This window comes from Pleurodeles waltl, chromosome 7, assembly GCF_031143425.1.
Source record: "Pleurodeles waltl isolate 20211129_DDA chromosome 7, aPleWal1.hap1.20221129, whole genome shotgun sequence".
Lineage (NCBI taxonomy): Eukaryota > Metazoa > Chordata > Amphibia > Caudata > Salamandridae > Pleurodeles > Pleurodeles waltl.
The window spans coordinates 810,879,208-810,902,577 of NC_090446.1; positions in this window are offsets into that span (position 1 = coordinate 810,879,208).

Here is a 23,370-nt window from a genome sequence, read left to right on the forward strand (position 1 = left end):
GCACCCCACACCACAGCTGGAACAAAGTGTCAGGATCCTAATGGACTGACACCCTCAACATATCCAATCCAGATGCTGCCACAAACTGTAGGAAAGTACCATCTTGCCTGGCATGTTACCCCCATTTTTCACTGTATATATGTTGTTTTAGTTGTATGTGTCACTGGGACCCTGGTAACCCAGGGCCCCAGTGCTCATAAGTGTGCCTGAATGTGTTACCTGTGTAGTGACTAACTGTCTCACTGAGGCTCTGCTAACCAGAACCTCAGTGGTTATGCTCTCTCATTTCTTTCCAAATTGTCACTAACAGGCTAGTGACCATTTTTACCAATTTACATTGGCTTACTGGAACACCCTTATAATTCCCTAGTTTATGGTACTGAGGTACCCAGGGTATTGGGGTTCCAGGAGATCCCTATGGGCTGCAGCATTTCTTTTGCCACCCATAGGGAGCTCTGACAATTCTTACACAGGCCTGCCACTGCAGCCTGAGTGAAATAACGTCCACGTTATTTCACAGCCATTTTACACTGCACTTAAGTAACTTATAAGTCACCTATATGTCTAACCTTTACCTGGTAAAGGTTAGGTGCAAAGTTACTTAGTGTGAGGGCACCCTGGCACTAGCCAAGGTGCCCCCACATTGTTCAGAGCCAATTCCCTGAACTTTGTGAGTGCGGGGACACCATTACACGCGTGCACTACATATAGGTCACTACCTATATGCAGCTTCACCATGGTAACTCCGAATATGGCCATGTAACATGTCTATGATCATGGAATTGCCCCCTCTATGCCATCCTGGCATAGTTGGCACAATCCCATGATCCCAGTGGTCTGTAGCACAGACCCTGGTACTGCCAAACTGCCCTTCCTGGGGTTTCACTGCAGCTGCTGCTGCTGCCAACCCCTCAGACAGGCAGCTGCCCTCCTGGGGTCCAGCCAGGCCTGGCCCAGGATGGCAGAACAAAGAACTTCCTCTGAGAGAGGGTGTGACACCCTCTCCCTTTGGAAAATGGTGTGAAGGCAGGGGAGGAGTAGCCTCCCCCAGCCTCTGGAAATGCTTTGTTGGGCACAGATGTGCCCAATTCTGCATAAGCCAGTCTACACCGGTTCAGGGACCCCTTAGCCCCTGCTCTGGCGCGAAACTGGACAAAGGAAAGGGGAGTGACCACTCCCCTGACCTGCACCTCCCCTGGGAGGTGTCCAGAGCTCCTCCAGTGTGCTCCAGACCTCTGCCATCTTGGAAACAGAGGTGCTGCTGGCACACTGGACTGCTCTGAGTGGCCAGTGCCACCAGGTGACGTCAGAGACTCCTTGTGATAGGCTCCTTCAGGTGTTGCTAGCCTATCCTCTCTCCTAGGTAGCCAAACCCTCTTTTCTGGCTATTTAGGGTCTCTGTCTCTGGGGAAACTTTAGATAACGAATGCAAGAGCTCATCCGAGTTCCTCTGCATCTCTCTCTTCACCTTCTGATAAGGAATCGACCGCTGACCGCGCTGGAAGCCTGCAAACCTGCAACATAGTAGCAAAGACGACTACTGCAACTCTGTAACGCTGATCCTGCCGCCTTCTCGACTGTTTTCCTGCTTGTGCATGCTGTGGGGGTAGCCTGCCTCCTCTCTGCACCAGAAGCTCCGAAGAAATCTCCCGTGGGTCGACGGAATCTTCCCCCTGCAACCGCAGGCACCAAAAAGCTGCATTACCGGTCCCTTGGGTCTCCTCTCAGCACGACGAGCGAGGTCCCTCGAATCCAGCAACTCTGTCCAAGTGACCCCCACAGTCCAGTGACTCTTCAGTCCAAGTTTGGTGGAGGTAAGTCCTTGCCTTACCTCGCTGGGCTGCATTGCTGGGAACCGCGACTTTGCAGCTACTCCGGCCCCTGTGCACTTCCGGCAGAAATCCTTTGTGCACAGCCAAGCCTGGGTCCACGGCACTCTAACCTGTATTGCACGACTTTCTAAGTTGGTCTCCGGCGACGTGGGACTCCTTTGTGCAACTTCGGCGAGCACCGTTTCACGCATCCTCGTAGTGCCTGTTTCTGGCACTTCTCCGGGTGCTACCTGCTTTCGTGAGGGCTCATTGTCTTGCTCGACGTCCTCTCTCTCTTCAGGTCCAATTTGCGACCTCCTGGTCCCTCTTGGGCCCCAGCAGCGTCCAAAAAACGCCAAACGCACGATTTGCAACTAGCAAGGCTTGTTGGCATCCTTCCGGCGGGTAAACACTTCTGCACGACTCTCCAAGGCGAGAGGGATCCGTCCACCAAAGGGGAAGTCTCTAGCCCTTTTCGTTCCTGCAGAAACCTCAGCTTCTTCTGTCCAGTCGAAGCTTCTTTGCACCCGCAGCTGGCATTTCCTGGGCATCTGCCCATCTCCGACTTGCTTGTGACTTTTGGTTTTGGTCCCCTTGTTCCACAGGTACCCTAGATTGGAAATCCACAGTTGTTGCATTGCTGGTTTGTGTCTTTCCTGCATTATTCCTCTAACACGACTACTTTGTCCTTAGGGGAACTTTAGTGCACTTTGCACTCACTTTTCAGGGTCTTGGGGAGGGTTATTTTTCTAACTCTCACTATTTTCTAATAGTCCCAGCGACCCTCTACAAGGTCACATAGGTTTGGGGTCCATTCGTGGTTCGCATTCCACTTTTGGAGTATATGGTTTGTGTTGCCCCTATCCCTATGTTTCCCCATTGCATCCTATTGTAACTATACATTGTTTGCACTGTTTTCTAAGACTATACTGCATATTTTTGCTATTGTGTATATATATCTTGTGTATATTTCCTATCCTCTCACTGAGGGTACACTCTAAGATACTTTGGCATATTGTCATAAAAATAAAGTACCTTTATTTTTAGTATAATTGTGTATTGTGTTTTCTTATGATATTGTGCATATGACACTAAGTGGTACTGTAGTAGCTTCACACGTCTCCTAGTTCAGCCTAAGCTGCTCTGCTAAGCTACCATTATCTATCAGCCTAAGCTGCTAGACACCCTATACACTAATAAGGGATAACTGGGCCTGGTGCAAGGTGCAAGTACCCCTTGGTACTCACTACAAGCCAGTCCAGCCTCCTACACAAACCTAGACCAGGGTGTCAAAAACTTGAACACCTGGATCATTAACTGCAGCAACAGCATTGCCCCATCAAGGCAAAAAAAACACAGGAAATTCACCAAACAGTCCAGATGGTACACCGCAGAACTGAGAACAGCAAAACGTGACTGCAAGTGACTGGAAAGAAGAAGGCGCACAAGCAAGGACACCTCCGACAGGACCACCTTCAAGACCTCTCTCAGCCTCTACCACCAGCTGCTGAAGGTGAAGAAAAAAACAGTCCTAGCGCCTGCATCAAATCCACCTCCAGCCACAGCCAATTACTCTTCAACATTGTGCGAGAGCTCCCTAATCTCACAGCCACAAAGAACAGCATCACCCCCTCAGAAGAACTCTGTGACAACCTTGCCAACTTCTTCAACAAAAAGATCGTCACATCACATTCAAAAACCTTGAACCCAGTGCAACCCTACAGGCTTCCTAAGCCTACACTCCCACACCGCTGCCAGCACTGACCACCGGCCAGCCACATGGAATCATCTCACCCCCCAAGACACCACCACCATCATGAACTCCGTTCATTCAGGAGCTCTCACAGACCTTTGCCCACACCACATCTTCAGTCTCAGAAGCCACAGGATCAGCCATTAACTCATCACTCTGTTAGACACCTCATTAACCACAACCACATTCCCTGAAGACTGGAAACTGGCAGAGGTGGAACTGATACTCATGAAGCTGTCAACCAATCCCAGGGAACTGAAAAACTGCCTTTCCATCTACCTACTCCCCTTCCCAGCCAAGGTTAGGGAGAATGCCATTGATAAGTAACTCATGAAATATCTGGAGCAGAACCAGCTTCTCAACACCTCTGAGTCTGGATTCCACAGCAACCACAGCACAGAGACATCCCTGATTGCTGCTTCTGATCTGATGGCATCCGAGCCCTCCTTGATCGGGGAGAGATGGTGGCACCGTTCACAAGGCTGCACCACATTGAAGGCCAAGGGGATGCACTCAGATCGCCTCCTTCATCACCGGAAGATTACAAAAGGTCCTCCTATCACTGTTCACCTCCAAACCCAAGGACATCATCTGTGGTGTCCCCCAAGGCTCATCCCTCAGCCCGCCCTCTTAAACATGTACATGACCCCTTGGTCAACATCATCAGATCCCATGGATTAAACATTGTATCCACTGCAGATGACACCCAGCTCATTCTCTCCCTCTCTGAAGACCTTACCACCACCAGAACCAACGTCTACAGGTGCATGCCAAGAGTAGCCATTTGAATTTAGGACAACAGCCTGAAGCTCAACACAGACAAAAAGGAAGTACTGATCTTTGGCAAAGACACCAATCCCTGGAACGACTCTTAGTAGCCCTCAGAACTAGGACCATCACCCACACCTACCGGCCACACTAGAAAACTTGGCATCATCCTGGATAGCAAGCTGACCATGAAGTCCCAGATCAACACAGTCTCCTTCGCCAGCTTCTTCATACTGCCCATCTTACAAAAAATATCTTCAAATGGTTCCCCCAGTACATAAGAAGTACCATCACACAGGCCCTAATCACCAACCGACTGGACTATAGTAACGCTCTCTACGTAGGTATCACCACCCACTCCCTACAAAAACTTCATACCATGCAGAACACCTCAGCCAGAATCATCCTCGACCTCCCTCAATGAATCCACTTCACCCCCACCTCAGAAAACTCCACTGGCTCCCCATACAGAAGAGGTGCCAATTCAAGCTGGTGATCCATGCGTACAAGGCACTACACAACCAGCAGCCTACATACATCAACCACCTCCTGAGTTTCCACCAACCATCCAGACTGCTCCACTCTGCATCATTCTTGCTCACCCACCTCACCCCCATCCACCAAAGCAGAAGCGAAGGGCACTTCTTCTCCTATCTAATGGCGAGGACATGGAATGACCTCCCTTTGCAGCTATGGACCTCTGCCTCTCTTTTGGAATTCCAAAGGTCACTCACGACCTGACTGCATACCCTCCCTGGTGATTATCCTTTCTATACATATCGACTGATTGATTGCTTGCTTGAAAGGAGGAGGCCTCTCTAGGAAAGGCTCTGAAGGGCTCTCTGACTAATCAAAGGAACTCACACTAATATAAGGAGTCTATCATCTGTGAGTCTGTCCTGCCATGTGGTGTCACTCCAGTCCTGGGCCCATGGAAGTGGACCTAAGTTGCTTGCTCCAGTGAAACATGGGCAGAATAAACTCATCTCTGCCATTGTGTATTCAGAACTGATGAATCACCATTTTTGCATGGAACAGAATAAACCATTGCTTCAGAACTGACACTGCAGAACTTTCTTCGATGCAAGGTCCCCGAATCTCCAACTATGACAGCCTTGATGCCGACCCCGACAAAGACACTCCACATTACAGCCACTGCTCTCATCAGACTCAACGCATTGCCATGACGTTGAAGCATCTGGAACCCGCACTCAAATTCAACCACATCTCAGCGCTGATGCATTGTGATCCGTGCTTGGGGAATATTGATGCATCTTCTCAACTGCATAGGGAACATCACCAAATCTCTTGACAGCGTGGTTCAGAACTGACACATGCTTTTGCCACAAGGATTAAGTTATTTCAGTTCAGAGGCTCCCTGGAGCCGGCCCATGCTCCATCACATGCGGCATGAACTTTTGACTTTGTCCTGGTCCAGCACTACCAGATATCCCTGGTGGGCGCTTTTTTTGCATCTAAGCACTATTTTACAGTTTATTCATTAAACATTCATAACTCAAGTTCTACTCATTGGATTTTTGTTTTTTAATTTAGTTTTATTTATTAAATTAAATTCTAGTTTTCTATCCAGGTGTGGCTTCTTGTGTGGAGTTTTCACTGTTTTACTGTTTGAAGTGTGGCACAAATACTTTTCACATTGCTTCTACATTAAGCCTGCCTACTCTATGCCAAGCTACCAGAGGGTGAGCACAGGTTAACTTAGGGTTCCCTAACACTTACCCTGACTAGCATTGTGGTTGCTGCTTGACCAGGGCTCACACTCCAGCCAACCAATAACCCAGTTTCTAACAAGTGTCCACTTGGGTAGTCTTTCTACCAGTCAATAAATCAAAGACATTTGTACAGAGCACAGCTGCTTCATCAGAATCGTTCCAGCGCTCACAGTGTAGAGACTGACTACAAGCAACAGAAAAGCAATAGGTACCAATCTTTATCAAAAAGAAAGTTCTTTTTTTTTAAAGATAGAGATCGAATCAGCCGTGCAAAGCTTAACTAGGAGGTCATTACACAGTCTGAATGTAAGAAGCTGCCACAGTTTGGATGCAGAAGGCACTGCCTCCCCGTCTCAACTTGGAAAATGTTGGTACCTTCCTCAGACGAAGGTTATTAGACCTGAGCGATCTGTATTGCTTATAGGGGCAAACTCTAGTTCTCAAATAAGATGGGCTTTCACCTGCAAAAGCTTTAAATTCCAAACTGGGGGCTTTAAACTTAATGAGCTTAGTCACTGGCATGCAGAGAAGCTGCTTCAGATAAGACAAAATAGACTGCCTAGGAGGAACTCTCCAGATGAGGCTTGCTGCTGCATTTTGATTGATCTGAAGTCTTCGAAGTAGAAAGGCATGAAGGCCCAAATAGAGACAGTTAGTATACTCTAAATGGGGTGTTACCAAGGTATGAACAACTGTTTTTTAGTAGCCTCTGGTACCAAGTTCAGAAGCTTCCTTAAAGATTTAAGTTTAGTGAAACAGGCTGACGATACATGCTTAATTTGATTAGAAAAGGGCTGCATTAAATGCTATTCCTAGATTTCTAGCGGAGGAGGTGGGAGCAGGAAGGGGATTTAGGGGCATATTTATACTCTGTTTGCGCCGAATGTGTGTCAAAAAATGTGATGCACAATCGGTGCAAACTGTGCACCATATTTAAACTTTGACGCCCGAGCCCACGGATGTCAAAATTCCTCTGTGTATGTCATTTTTTGGCTGCGGGAAACAGCCTTGCGTTAATGACATGCAGGGTAGGCGTTCCCACCCAAAAAATGACTTTAAGGCCTGTGCGCCTTATTCATACTCCGGCGGGCCTTAAAAAACGGCGCACAGCCTGATGTGCGCCGTTTTTTAACGCCTGGGTCAGGTCAGGCCAGGCATTAAGGGACCTGTGGGCTCACTTCCATGGTCTCTGACCATGGAAGGAGTCATGAGGTGCCCTTCCCATGCCCTGCCACCCTCGCCCACTCCTGGAGGACACCCATGGATAGGGGGACCCATACCAGGTAAGTACAGGTAAGTTGAGGTAAGTATTTTTTAATTTTTTTTAAAGTGACATAGGGGGGCCTAATTTGGGTCCCCCTACATGCCACTGTGCCCAATGACCATGCCCAGGGGACAGAAGTCCCCTTGGCCATTGGGCAAGGGGACATGACTCCTGTCTTTCCTAAGACAGGAGTCATTTCAATGGGGGTTGTGCGCCAAAAAATGGCACAAGTCCAGTTTGAGGCATGATTTTTGTCTCAAACCTGATTTGCACAATTTTTTGACGCACAACCCTCATTTTCCCCTACGCAGGCTAACGTCATTCCTTAAATAAGGTGCCCGCCGGGCGCGTAGGAATGGCGTTAGCCGGCGGAAAACTTTTGACGCAAACCAGCGCCAGTTCTGGTCAAAAAGTATAAATATGGGCCTTAGTTCCTCAGGCCACCATAAGCTGGAGGGAGTGGACGGCAGAGTCGAAAGAAGAGGACTTCCATTTTATCAGAATTTAGTTTGAGGAAGTAGGCATCCATCCAGCCAGCCACTCGCTTAAAACACTCCTTAAGCTTGAATAAGGCATAATCCTAATGCTCCTGAAAGGAAAATAAGAGCTGGGTGTCATCTGCATATGATACCACCTTCACACCCCAGGATTTAGTCAGACAAGCAAGAGGTGCTAGATATAGGTTGAAGAGAGTAGGGATCAAAGTTGAGCCCTGAGATAAATGGGGTTTAGGGAGAGATGAGTAAGGATGAAGATGGACCTGTTGAGATCTGTCCTCCAAGAAAGATTTCAACGAAGAAAGAGCCCTGCCTTGGATTCCTGGCAATCTAATCTTGTCTAAAAGAGTGGTATGAGAGATTGCATCGAACGCTGCAGACAGGTACCGGAAAATCACCATCGCTGAGTGTCCACAGTCCAGGTTTCATTAAATGTGTTCTGTAACCTCTAATAATGCAGAATCAGTTTTGAATCCTGACCAAAAGACAGATTGCAAGTTATGAAGAAGGCCATTCGTTTGCATAGAAGATGATAACAGGTGATTTCCGAGTTTCTCGAGAATTTTGGCAGGCACCAGCAAAAGGGAGATGGGTCTCAAATTGTTCACAGTGGCGGTGTCTGATTTAGGTATCTTAAGAAGGGGCAAAAGAAAAGCTTGTTTCCAATGAGAGGGAAAAAGACCTATTTTCGAAGAGGTGTTCCAAATTTTATTGAGCACCGGGTTAATGGTAAGGGAGATCATCCTAGGTGGGCAAGGTACCACAGGGGAACCTCATTTACATTTTTTCAGTTCCTTCAGGGACACTTGCTCTGGAATCGTGAGAAAATTGGAGAAACGAGTATTGTGAGGTTGTGTGGAATTTGTCTGAACCACGAATACAGGTCTATTATGGTTGAGAATATTTCCCAGCATGTAATACCTACTGTTCTGTGTAAGTGTTCCACTCTTTCTGTAGGGGTCTTTAAAAGAGGTAACTTTGCCAGTCAAGATGTCAGATCAGATGATTTATACGCCTTTGTTTCTGATGAAGTTTGTTATGTATTGGTATAACTGAATGTGGAATGCAGGGCTCGGGGGGTGGAATGTGGAATGGTTCTAGCGCCGGGCATCGGCAGTTGGATTTGTGCCAGGAACATGCGTTGAAGGTGGCTCCTTTATTTCCGGGGGAATAAATGTATATTTGTTCTTACCTCGTCTTCTCGTGTCACTTAACCACGAATACAGGTCTATCATGGTTGAGAATATTTCCCAGCATGTGATACCTACCGTTCTGTGTAATTGTTCCACTCTTTCTGTAGGGGTCTTTAAAAGAGGTAACTTTGCCAGTCAAGATGTCAGATCAGATGCTTGATACGCCTTTGATTCTGATGAAGTTACCTTGCCACTTCCGAATAGCAGATAATGGAGCTGGGGGGTTTCTCAGTACTGGGATTTCTGCCCTTCGTCTAACTTTAAGAAAGATGGATATTCAGCGACAGGTGGGGTTGGAAATCCAGGCCTAGTTTGTAAAAGAATGAATGCTGATGCCCAAAGATGTACTTAGATGTCTCTGGCCTGGCTGATAAATGTCAGTGCAGCACAGATCAAGATTGTGAAGTCTTAAATCCACCTTTGAGCTCTTCAGTCCATTGCCAGACACACCTGCCACTTTATCTCACTCCCCTGCCCCTTTACCCCACTCCTTTAAGTCCCTGCTTTCTCCTTTTGAGACATTTGTCTCACCTTTCTCTTCGTCATTCTTTCCCCTCACTGTCCTTTTCCCTCTCTTGCTCTCAGAGAATGCCCGATGAGGTAAAATAAGGGCCAGTCCACAAAAATGAGTGTCGGTTTTCCCCATCTGAAGCCACAGGCTTAAATTAGGCACTGGTTAAATCCACCAGTTTTACGTCAGATGTTCTATTGCTGCGAAACTGTAGTCCTGGCCCAGATTATTGAAAATAATGATCACAGACTCGCTCAGTTAGGGAAAGGAAGGAATTCAGGAGGTAGGAATGAACATGATTTACACCAGCTTTAGATCAACTGTACCGAGGGGTCAGCTTTTCGGGCACTCCTGTAGTTCATTTTTATATTTATAGCATGTGCAGGATCAAAGGCTGATAAAATGTGAGGAGTTCAAAAGTTCCCCGCTGTGTATCTCAGAGACCAAGCTTTGAAATCTGTAACTTGCTGTTTTGCCTTCAGTAAATCTATGAATCTCCTGATGCTTCCAGCGCTACATGCTTCAAAATCTTGTTTCTCCAGTCATCACTGCTGGCTCAACGTGGATTAAAAAACAGAAATGTACAGACCCATTCGGTTCAGGAAGATAGTGGTGAAATCAATAGAACACACAAAATGTATTACACTCGTTTTCCCCAAGTAGTGCATACATTTCTAAGCTGATTAATAAAATCAGTTCATAGCATCTCTGAGTTCACTACAATACGTGATCTATTTGCATGCTCTAACACAGTCTCTCAAAAAAAATGCCACGTTTGCATTAGCCATCCTATGTGTTCTTTGTGCTTCCTAATGAATAGTCAGTGACTGGTAGGTACTTCACAGCTACGCTTCATTTGTGTCAAATACAATAGTGTTACACCTCCAATACAGTGCTGCCTCCTATAGAAAACATGACATTTCTTCTGCTTTGCAAACATAGGTGGTCATTATGACATTGGTGGTGTAGTGACTGCCCCTGTTAAAGTGGTAGTAATACCACCAACAGCCTGGCTTTAATTACCACCAAATTATGACCATGACCATGACGATGATACCTCCCATAGACAGCCAATGTACCACACCAACCAGGGCGTTAACACCACTGACCATGGCGGTAGCCACCTACATCCAGACGGAAGTCAAGGTACCGCCCACCATATTATGACATAGCAAACGCCATCAAAAGCCTGGTGGAAACACATCACAGAAAATGAAAGGCTCACCTTCAGGGACACAGTGGACTTTGCGGCCACCATGGAACCGGAACCCCAAGTCTTCCTGATGCCCCACCACGCCATGGCCGTCCTGGAGCACCAACGCTGATGAAGACAATGACGGTGAGTACAGCCACCTAGCACACAAGGGAGGGAGGGAGGAAAAGGAGAGTGACACACACACACCATACACACACACCACACACACATAACCAGCTGCAGAGTAAATCGACTGTAACAGGACCCACAAGCAAATAATGCAAAGACAAAAATCTGAAGTACAAACACTGTAAATTGCTGCCAACAGCCACCATAATGAATAATGAAATTAAAATGTACACGTCAGTTTACAGATTGGGCTAATGGCCAGTCCAAAGTACCAAAGGGCCACAAGGCCACAGGGCATCGTCCAAGCCCCAGCTTGACTGGTTTCATGCACCACAGGGGGAAGTTGGGGTGAGGGTGGCACCTCAGCTGGAGTTGGTATCATGCCCACTGGTTCTGGAGAGGGCTCCTTGCCCAATAGTCTCTGGAGTGGAGTCTTAGGCCCCAGTTGCTGGAGTGGGTACCAAACCCACTGGTTCTGGGGAGTTTCCTTGCCCAATAGTCTCTGGAGGGGAGTCTTAGGCCACAGTCTCTGGCGGGTGGGCTACATGGCCTCAGGTGGTGGATGGGGATCCTTCCCCCCCAGGTGGTGGATGGCGATCCTTGCCCTCTAGTGGTGGAGGGGGATCCTTGGCCTCTGGTGGTGGATGGGGATCCTTGCCCTCTGGTGGTGGATGGGGATCCTTGCCCTCTGGTGGTGGAGGGGGATCCTTGTCCTCAGGTGTTGGATGGGGATCCTTGGCCACTGGTGGTGGATGGGGATCCTTGCCCTCTGGCGGTGGAGGGGGATCCTTGCCCTCAGGGGGTGAATGGGGATCCTTGCCCTCTGGCGGTGGAGGGGGATTCTTGCCCTCAGGGGGTGAATGGGGATCCTTGCCCTCAGGCAGTGGATGGGGATCATTGGCTTCTTTCCTGTGACAGGACCCCTTGGACTTTGTCATGCAACTTGTATACTTGCCTCCAGGTCTAGGAGGTGCCTCCACTGACCCCGTCCTCTGTCCCTTAGGTTTCGCCTCCCTAGACCTCCGTTTTTGGGACAGAAGTGTGGTCTTACTGGGAGTGCCTGCTGTCCCACTCAGGGGCCCCTAAGTGCCAGCAGCAGATTTTGTGATGAGAGCAGTGGCAGACTAGTTTACTGAGGTGCTGAGTTGGGTGGTTGGGACCCTGCACTTACGGGCAGGATGAGGGAGGGGGAGGGAAGAGGTCAAGGTGGGCAAGGAAACTTAGGGACTTTGGACCGGGATGTGGGAGGATGGATGGGAGTGGAGGTAGAAGGAGTGGTTGTAGGAGGTGTACGTCTGCCGGACTTGGGTGCAGGTGCATGGACAGCGTGCATGTGTGAGGTGGATGGCTGTTGGGGGTCTGAGTGCAAGCGTTTATGTTTCTCAGGGGGGCAGACAGGGTGGGAGAGGACAAACAGGACGTGTGGGTGGATGTTGTGGTAGTGTCTGAAGTGAGGTGGGTGTGCTGCATGAGGCGGTGATGGTGGTAGTGACTGTGCATGTGGTGTGTGGGGTGCATGTCTGCCGGTCTGCTCTTGTGGTGTCTGTGGGCAAGGGTTTACATGTGGCAGGGTCTGTGGCTGTTGATGCAGTGCATGCAGGTGTGAGTGCAGATGTGACTGTGAGGAAGGAGGAGGAGGGGAGACAGTGGAGGCAGTGCATGTTGTTGTGTGTGAAACTGTCTGTTGTTTGTGTGAGTGCTTGTGGCTTGAGGTTTGGTGCCTGTGTTGGTCTGTGCCACTCTTGTGTGATGTTTTGTATGCATGCTTGTCTGTATGTGTGCATGAGATGGGTTGGGGTTGAGGAGACTGGGACGTGGCAGTTGAAGGGGGGACGGTAGGACCAGGGACACTGGCTGCCATCAGAGAGGAGGCCAGAGCCTGAAACGATCTCTGTAGGGCTGCCAAGCCACTGTGCATGCCTTCCAGGAAGGCATTGTATTGCTGCATCTGGGATGCCAGCCCCTGGATGGCATTCAATATGGTTGACTGGCCTACTGAGATGGATCTCAGGAGGTCAATAGCCTCCTCACTGAGGGCAGAAGGGCTGACTTGGGCAGGGCCTGAGGTGCCTGGGGCGAAGGAGATTCCCACCCACCTGGGTGAGTGGGCAACCCAGTGGGGGCTACTGGGAGGGGGCTGCTGGTACAGGGGGCAGCGGCTGTACCTGTAACTGGGGTGGTTCCAGAGGTGTCCACCACCACCAGGGAGCACCCATCGGAGGAGGTTTAGGAGTCAGTCTTGTCACCTCCTGTCCCTGCCATGGTGCTCCCCTCACCCTCCGTCCCACTGGTCCCCTTGGCATAGGTGGACTCTGCCTCCTGGGTCCCGGGGCTGCAGCTCCCTCACTCGCCGTTGCCCCTGCTCCTTTGCCAGATGATGCTAATGCACACAGGGGGAGAAAAGGAACACTGGGTCAATTACAGCACCAACACCACAGATGGCATACACATCACCATCACATACAGGGACCAATATTGAGCAGTATGCACAGCACTGGCATTCCATTGGCTAGGTAGCACAGCAGGATGAGAGCCAAACACCACCATCTGCACCCCTCCTGGGACCTACTAAGCCCTGTCTGACATTTACCCTGAGCTGGACCACGCAGCAATGTATGAGCTGGCATAAAGGGGCATCCACTGACTAAAGCCCACCACCAGAATCCATGCCAGGCAACAAAGACGGTTGTCACACACACTAGACTTACCCCTTGGTGGCTGCTGTGATGCCCTCATTCGCCCATCCAGCTCTGGCTAGGCCACCGCCAGTATGCAGGCCATCAGGGGGGGAAGGTTCTAACGCGCACCCCATCCTCGTTTGGAGGCCGTCCACAGTTTGTCCTCTACAGTCTTCCGGGCCCAGTGTCTCAGGTCCTCTCACCGTTTCTTGCAGTGGATGCTTCGCCGGCTATAAACCTCCAGGTCCGTACCTCCTTGGTGATGGCACGCCACAAGCCCTTCTTCTGATAGGCGCTGGCCTGCAGGGAAAACACAAAAAGAGGGACACCATGAATCCTAATATCCAGCCTGTCACACACATATGGCGTTCAGACATCATTTGCCCCTCAAATGGGACCCACATCACCCGGAGCCCTGCATGTACACTACTACTAGCCATACCTCCCTCCCAAATGACACACTGCCAGCACATGCACACATCTCCATGCAGCCTTGTTGCATGCAACGTCTACATGGTGTTCTCACCTCTTGGTCTGGAAGCCCATACAGCTATCCACACAGGGGTAGGACCCCATTCACCAGGCGCACCAACTCCTCCGAAGGGAAGGCAGGGGCCATTTCCGTAGTCACACAGGCCATGGCAGGTTCCAGACACAGGTCACAGCAGCACACGCAGTGGAGGTGTTGTCCTGTGGAAAGTCAGGAATCAAGTGAGGTTATAGTCAGAAAATGGCAGTCACGTCTGCAGCGGTATACACTGTCACCGCCGCCGGTGATCCTCATTGGATACTGTACTCCATGGAACCCCATTTTAGCTAATGAGGAATTGCATGGTGGTGCAAGACCGCCTTCCGCCAAGACCCCCAACTCCGGCGGAGTTACATCATTTCCACCTGTCCCTACATACAGGACAGGCAGTTGCTATGTTACAATACTGATACACAATTTTAAAATGAAAACTGTGTCATTGGTGTAAATTGTACATACATAGCCTTTGACATTGTCCAGTTACATATATGCTCTTTGTACACATTTTTCATTTTGTCACTCCCTTCTCACTCTTGTGTCCCTTAGGTACCTACCACTGCGGAGGAATAGGAGGAGAAGGCAAGCCACTGTGACAGACCCCTTGTAGACTTGGCTACACTGGAGGACAAGCACATAATACTCACCTATAGACTGGACAGAGCCACAATCACAGAGCCTTGTGCTCAATTGGAGCGTGATCTGAGATCTTCTATCCGTCATCCCGCTGGGATCCCCTCTCTTGTGCAGGTCCTATCAGTGCTCCATTTCCTGGCAACTTGCTGTTTCCAAGTGACAGTTGGCTTGGCTGCAGGACTGTCACAGCCAATGTTCTCACTAGTGCTGGCAACGGTTTTGTCTGCCTTGCTCAAACACATAGGCAGCTACATCGCTTTCCCCAAAGTGGAAGATTTGGCCACTGTGAAGGCTGGATTCTATGCCAGGGGACATATTCCAAATGTTATTGGGGCCACTGATGGAAGACATATAGCATTTGTCCCCCACCCTGCGCCAATGAACAGGTGTACAGGAATCAGAAGAGTTTCCACTCACTCAATGTTCAAATGGTGTGCCTTGCTGACCAGTACATCTCCCACGTCACTGCCAAGTATCCTGGGTCTGTGCATGATTCCTTCATCCTGAGGAATAGCAGCATCCCACAAGTGATGGTACAACTAAAGAAGCACAGAGTGCCGCTTATAGGTGAGCCTGATTCCCCACCCAATGTATTTCAGTGTATGCCTTCAGGAGTCATCCCCCATGCCATTGTGCAAGGCTAATGTTTGTCCCTCACTTTCTTGCAGGTGAATCTGGCTACCCAAACCTGTCCTGGCTCTTGACCCCTGTAAGGAATCCGAGGACAGGGGCTGAGAATAGGTATAATGATGCTCATGGGCGTACCAGGAGAATTATTGAAGGTACCTCCGGTCTCCTGAAGGCCAGGTTTAGATGCCTCCATCTGACAGGGGGATCCCTTTGCTAACCCCCTGAGAAGGTCTGCCACAGTAGCATGCTGCATGTTGCACAACCTGGCCATCAGACGACATGTGCCCTATCTGCAGGAGGAGGAGGGTGAAAATGCTCCTGTGGCAGCGTTGGACCCTGATGACAGTGAGGATGAGGAGGAAGAGGATGAGGATGTGGACAAAAGGACATGAGTTATATACCAGTACTTCCAATGACACACAGTTAAGACAGTAAAACTGATAATTCCTCTAATAAATTATTTTTCTGTGTTGCTGTAGCATGGTGGCAGTCACTTCCTTAGCATCCCAACTGACTGTCAACTATGCTTTCCCATTTTGCAGATGTTGGTGTGGTTACAACTGTGTACCGATGTGATGACTACAAACTGCTACAGACCAATTGTTGGATGGAATCACAAAGTTCTGGACAATTGCACAGGATGATACAGTTCAATACAATGCACATTTCTGTCAGATAAAGCACTATTACTCAAGTTGTGTTCAAGGGTGTTTATTGAAGTGAAAATTATGAAGGAATAGTGCAATGGAATCGGGTGATGGTAGAGGAAAGTCCAGAGTGTTGGTCCAGTATGTTTGTAGCACAGGTCAGTGTCAAAGGGGCCATAGGAAGGGGAGCAGTGGCAGTTCAAAGTGGACAAGGTGACACAGTGGATTACAAGGGGGACATATAGCAGGGTCTCATTTCCTGGCAGTGGTCTTGGTCTTGGGAAGTGTCTCTGGTGTCTGTCTGAGTCGCAGGAAATGTTTGAGGGGTGGTTCACCTTCTGCAGGGGGGGGTGGTGGCCGGTGGGTCCTATGGCAGGGCGTCCTATCCACTAGCTGCAGCAGATGTGGAAGGCTGTTCAGTTGACTGGCTAGTGATTTGGGGACCGCTGGTGTTATGTGTAGTCCCTCATGATGCTGGCCATATCAACCAGCACCCCTGCTTTGGAGACCATGGTTGTCTTGAGGGCCTGTAATTCTTTCCTGATATCCGGGTAGTGTTCCTCCTGCAGCCGCTGGTTCTCCTGTATGATGTCTATCACCTGACCCATCTTGTCCTGGGGTTGTTGGTAAGCCCCCAGGACATTTGTTAGTGTGTCCTGGACAGTCTGTTCCCTGGGCCTGTCCTCCCCGTAGTGCACAACTGTCCTCTGAGTGTTCCTGGCCCCTGTGCCTGTGTCCCCTGAATGGTGTGCCCACTGGCCCCAGGGCCCTCATTGTCTTGCCTGTGAGGTTTGGACTGGGGTCCCTGTGCAGGTGGGCACACTGCTGATTGACGTGTCCTTGGGACACAGGTATGGGGTTGTTGGGTGGCTGCTGTGGTGATGGATACTGAGGGGGAGGCTCTGTGGTGGCCTTAGTATGGGCTGGGGTATCCGACTGACCAGTGGTACCTGATGGGCCAGGGAGTTCATTCAGATTCAGAACTCCAGAGTTGCTGTCACCACTGGGGGTATCTTCTGGTGGGGGACTGGGTAGCCGTGGCACATCCTCGCCACTGACATTGGCTGGGTCACCTGTGGGGATGTAAGGGGGCATTATGCTAAATGTCTGTGAAATATTCTGCACCTCTGGCTTCCCCTATATGGTTGCTGTTGCCCTGTCACCTTTGTTTATGCTTGGTGATGTATTGTGGGATTGTTAGTTCTCCATGCTGTGCATGCATTGGTGGTGGGTGTGCATGCAGGGCTGGGAGGGATGTGCATGCAGTTGGTATGGCATGAAGGGCTTGGCATTCAGGTTACTTAATTGTCGTGGTGCATTGTGTGGGATGGAGTGGAGTGATGGGTGTCAGGGTGAGGGGGTGGTGGTGGCATGCAGGTATGGGGGATAGGTAGTAAATGTTGACTCACCAGTGTCCAGTCCTCCAGCAACTCCTGTGAGTCCCTCGCAATGCAGTATTGCCAAGACTTGCTCCTCCCATGCTGTCAGCTGTGGGGGAGCAGGTGGGGGTCCACCACCAGTCCTCTAGATAGTGAGCTGATGCATTGCTGCCGTGAAACGTACCTTTTCCCGTAGGTTGGTCCACCTCTTCCTGATGTTGACCCTTGTTTATAGATGCTGTCCCATGGCATTCACCCGGTCCACGATTCTCTGCCATAGCTCCGTCTTCCTGGCAATGGAAATTTGCTGTACATGTGCTCCAAACAGCTGTGGCTCTATCCTGACTCTTTCCTCCACCATGACCCGCAACTTCTCATCAGTAAAATGGCGGTACATTTGTGGGGGCATGGGTTTTGTGAGGTGTGTGTTGTGCAGGGGGTATTGAGTAATCTGATGAGGTGTGGGGTGTGTTACGGATTAATAGGTGTTTGTGGTGTGTTTGTGTAGTTGTATCTGTGATTTGCGTGGCTAGCTATTGATGCCTTTTCATGTTAGCAAAGGGTTGTGGGTTATGTGGGTGTGTGTTTTATAGTGCTGTTGGTGGGTGAGTGTGGTGTGTGTATCAGTGTCAGGTTTGTGTTTTTGGTATTGGCCAATGTTGTATTGTTTTGTATTTCAGTGGCCCTTCTGACTGTTCCCGTTGTGTACCGCCAATGGTTTACCGCCGTTGAATGTCCACTGTGGTGATTCATGGGCCATAATGTGGAGGGTCTGGAGGATTTGTGTTTGTGGCAGTATTCTGTCGGTTCGGTGTGTGTGTGTGTGTGTCATAATATGACGAAAAGATGTTTGCATCCGCGACGGTATGTTGGCGGGCGTCACTGGGGTGGTAAGTGGTATTTACCACCAATGTCATAATGAGGGCCATAGGGAGTTGATGTCTACCCTCCAGATGCTAAGGCCCAGATTTACAAAAGTTTTGGGCAAGGCAGCACAGCAAGTCATCTTGCTCTGCTGCCTGCATCAATAAGAAAGGGGCAGGAATGCGCCATATCAATGCAATACACACATTCCTGTTCATTCCAACAGCACTGGTGCTGTTTTGGCTTCCTAGTGCCAAAGCAGGCACCCTATGGTGAAATCCTGTCTACGTGGTCAGCAGGATTGTTTTTGTGCAGGAAGGGGCACCTTCCTGCACAAAAACATTCCTGGAGGCTTTTACCTCTTTCTATGTGTTCTGCAGAGTACATAGGGGCCCATTATAAATAATGGAGCCCCCTTTTTAGCACCTGCTCTGAGCAGGCGTTAAAAGTGGCATAAAAAAAGGCACGAGAAAATCTCATAGATTTCCTTGCACCATTTTTTCGGCTCACATTATGGGGGAAGGCCCCCTTTGCATACATTATGCCTGGTGCAGGCATAATGTAGCCCAAAGGGTTGCAGAGTGGCATAATGCATGCATTGCTCCACTCTGTAACTTCGGCGCTGGGATTTCAGCCTCATTTGGCCACATTAACTTAAAAAACAATTATGCTAATGTGGCGCAAGATGGTGCTAGGGGATTATAAATATGCCCCTTAGGATCTTCTAAATATGTGGATGCATCAAAATCCATGGGTTTTGCATGGGAAAACCCACCACAACACCAGTGGAACACCTCCCTAGCGCAGAGTTAGGTAACACAGCAACTGGCGCTACCTTGCCTTACTCCATATATATGAGGCTATTCAAAACCACAGAAAGTGGCTTTTGGTGACCTCATAGATGTGTTTGAGAAGTATGCGCTGTTGTTCCATCACTAAAAGTAATGCAACGGTGTCGCAAGTCTCTCAAAAATATGCCCTAAGTTCATTGCATGACTATTATTTTATTTTCGGTCCCCTAATTGTCCTTTGTGACCTGCATGCATTTTATATTGTAAAAGCACCCAGCTTTATCTTTCCTGCGAACGTCTCCTTCCTAAGGCACAACTACCCTCCTTTGTGTCCTGATTAGTATACCAGTCACAGAGTTATAATTATGTTATATGTTATATGTTGTATGTTATATGTTAAATGTTATATATTATTTTATGTTATGTTTATTTGTAAGGCATGCTATTATTCTGCCTCACCCTGCCTATGGTGTTTTGGTTATTACAAAAAGCAAACACTTCAGTTTCTTGCAGAATTCAAGAAGAGAAGAGGAGGCTCTGATGTGGTGTGGGAGGCTGCTTGATGCTTTAGGATCAATCTAAGACAATGCCCATCCTCCTGATCTGGATCTGTCTATGCGTGGAAAGTCTGCAAGCAGGAGTCCTGCGGAACAGAGGTGTCTAGGTCGATTGTGGAAGGAGATGCAACTGTTCAAGTAGGTGGGGCCTAAGTTGTGTAGTACCTTGAATGTGTGTGCGAGGAGTTTGAAATGAGTATGTTTGTGTATCAGGAGTCAGTGGAGCTCCCTAAATTGTTATGTGTTGTGAGAGAGGGTGAGAATGAGTCTAGCTTTCAAGTTCTGGATGGTTTGTAGTTTTCTAGTGTAGAGTTTCCAAAACCTTTTAGAACCATGACCTATGTTTTAGAACAGCAAGCTTTTGTGCCCCCCCATACCTTTAATGGACATGAGGAGACACATTTTAAATCTAATTAAAGCATCTTATGGAAGCACACTGTGATTTACAGATAACACATTTTACACTGAAATGGGCACTACATTTGAAGACACATACGGTTTTACTGATAAAATTATATTGCACGCAAATGATAAAATGTGGAAATCAAGTTTCAGTGAATATGTATAATTTGGGTATCACCAAGTAAAGTGTCTGGACTTGTTTTGATCATATTAAAATCTTTGCTTCCATCACACTTCATAATTACAAAATTAATTGCTTCATTTTTGCTTTCCTAACTGCTGAAAGTTTACAGTTTATGTACTGGTATTTACATTTTGTTGAGTGTTACAAAAAATTACATCCTACCGATTTTTCTTTCCCATCCTTTGTACCCTAGCGAAGATTGTCACATAATTCGCTTTACTTATCTTTATCAGACTACAAAGAAAGAGGAGCTTGTAACCACCAATACCCATGTTAAAAAACATAAGCATCAATTTGTCAAAAGAAATACTCTGACATTTGACCTCTGTCTTTGAAGCACAGCGAATATGACAAGTTAAATACAGTATTTGAAGGCATCTTTGTTCATTACTTGGACTTCCATGACCTACCAAATACCAGCTCGCAAACCCACCGATAGGTTGCGACCCACAGTCAGGGAAACCCTGTTCTAGTGAGTTGCTTGGTGATCCTAGCAAAGAGGTTGTTCCCATAGTCCAGCTTACTGGTGACTAGGGCATGAGTGACACTTTTTCTAGTGTTGCATGGGAGCCATTTGAAAGTCATACCCAGCATCTCCAGGGTGTGGAAGCAGGATGCAGTGACAGCATTGACTTGTGCAGTCATGTCCAGTTTGCCATCAATGAATACTCAAAGGTTCCTGGCTGGCAGAAGGATTCCCATGGTGAGGTGTTCTTGCCAACGATCACAACTTCTCTCTCATAAGTGTTAAACGTGAGACAGCTGGCTTTCATCCAGTTAGTGGCAGGCAGTGAACTTGTTTCTTGTGTTGGGGGTCTTGTCCAAGACAGAGTATAGGAGTTACATTTCTTCAGCATTGGAGCAGATGTTGAAGTCATGTGTGCATATTACACGAGACAGAGGAGTCATCTATGCTTTGAAGAGAGTCAGGCTGAGCAATATACTTCACAGAAGAATTTTTGGTCTTCTGAGGAGTAAATTGCCAGACTGGCAGCTTGTATTCTATCATTTAAGGAGGAACAGATCCAGTGGAGAGCACACCCTTGATGCCAATCTCATGCAGGCACCTGTGGATGGGGTGCGAGACCCTGTCAAATGCCGCAGAGAGGCAACTGTGTCTCTTCTCTTAAGCTTTTGTCTGTGGTGGTGATGAGTTCTGTTTTTGTGCTGTGGTTGGGCCTGAACCTGGACTGTGTGGCATTGCGGAGCTTTTGGTTGCTGAGGTAGTCGACGGGGTGTTGCTTGATTATTTTCTCCAAGACCTTTGCTGGGCATTGTAAGAGGTAGATCCCTGTCCCCAGAACACCAAAAAACAAGGTTGAGCAGGAGACTTGATCCAGATACACTGGAGCATGTTCAGAAAGGTACATTCTATGGCCAATCCATGTCAATAGTGCAAATAAAAGTGGAACTCTAGGTGCTTATATACTTTGCGCCACTTTGGTCAACTGGATCCAGGTACAAGCATTGAAGCTCTATGTCAGAAATGCCCATCAACTATGAAGTGTAGGGTGCATGGCCATGCAGGATGGCCATGTAGTTGATCCTCGTGGAGCTCCCACCAGCGATTAATTAATTCTGCCTGATCCTGCTGCTGTGGGCCCTATGATCCTTAGTCTGCTGAGGCCTAGCAGTGAGACCATCTGCGGTGGCCACACGGCAGTATTGGGTGCTGCAGGTGATGTCATGGAGGAGTGGGAAGATGACCACTGCAAGAACCTGCAGCAGGGTGCCAAAGGTCTGTGACACCCGAGGAGTGTGCTTGCTGGGGACCGGGTCTGCAGCACGACTGCTACGTGTTGGTTGCAGCTCCAAGGCCTCATGTTGCTGCCTGGGGAGTGAAAGAAGCCTGTTGGCGATGAGTGACAGGAGAACCGGTGCGTTGGGTAGGCGTGGAAGTGGTCCCGGGGATAAATGCTGGTGAGTCAGGTGGATCGGTGCCTTAGGAGGCTTGGATGTGTTCCCAGGGATAAACGCTGATGAGCCCTGTGGCAGCTGTCCCTTGCCCATGGTGCAGCACAGAGGAGGCCGTTGTCATGTGGGCTGTGTTGTGGGCCTCCCACTTGTAGCATTGCGGCTGGCCCTGGTGGAGCCTACGAGGAGGCGAAGTGAGACCAGGCCCTGAAGTGGCGGAGCACCCACCTGTGAAGACCGTGGTCTGGACTGTGAGCCCGTTCAACCCCAGTAACTAGGTGGAGGTTAGCGTAGAGCTGCTGCGTGGCATGGCTGGGCCTGGGAGCCCTAGTGTATTGAATCCTGTGACTGGCCTGCTGCTTGGGGACCCTGGGTTGAGTGATCTGGTGTCAGTGGAGAATCACTGACAGTGATTACCTAAGCCGCTGAAGGCTGGGGTTTCAGAACTGATCTTGAGGTGTGGTGCTGGAAGTGGAATGGGAAACTGGACTGTGAGGCAGAGTGCTCTTGGCCTGGTACGTGGACCCTCAAGCAACATAATGGCCTGACCTGCAGAGCACAATAGGAAAGGAGACAAAAGCTAAACCTGTGCAGGCCAACAAGACAGTGAACTACGCTCACATGTCGCACCCGGAGGTCACAGCTGGCCCTTCAGAGAGATGGCAAGGGGCAACACATGACCCGGCTCCAACACTGGCAGACTTGATGGCTGAAATCTAGGGCTCACAGGAGGAAAATAGACTTGGTGGCAATTGAAATCAATCTCCTGAGAGATGATTTGCAGAAGGTGACTGTGAGGGTTACCACTACAGAGGAGACTAACACAAAGTGAGGGTGCAGAAGGAGACGGTATTGACTCTGTAACAAGTGACAAAGCACTTGGCGGAACGTCTTGAAGACTAGAGGGTAGGTCATACTGAGAATCTAAACTATTAGGTTCCCAGAGAAGGCAGAGCGGTAATCTGCAAAACTCTTTCTAGAAGACTGGATGGTAAACATACTGCAAACTAAATGGTGATCAAAATTCTTTCCTATTAAATGAGTGCACCAAGCACTGGTTCCACCGTCAAGGCCTGGGGCACCCCCTAGAGCCATTATAGCATGCTTGTTTAATTTTCAGGACCGCAATGCCATCCTGCAGCATGTCCGGGTGCAGGGACCACCCTAGTTTGATGGCAAGAACATTTCCAAGCTTGCTGACTCCACCGAAAAGGGGCAAGACCTATGCAAAAACTCTATGGGGTCATTACAACATTGGCGGTATAAGGCGCTTACCGCTGTGCAGAAGACCGCCAATACACCACCGTG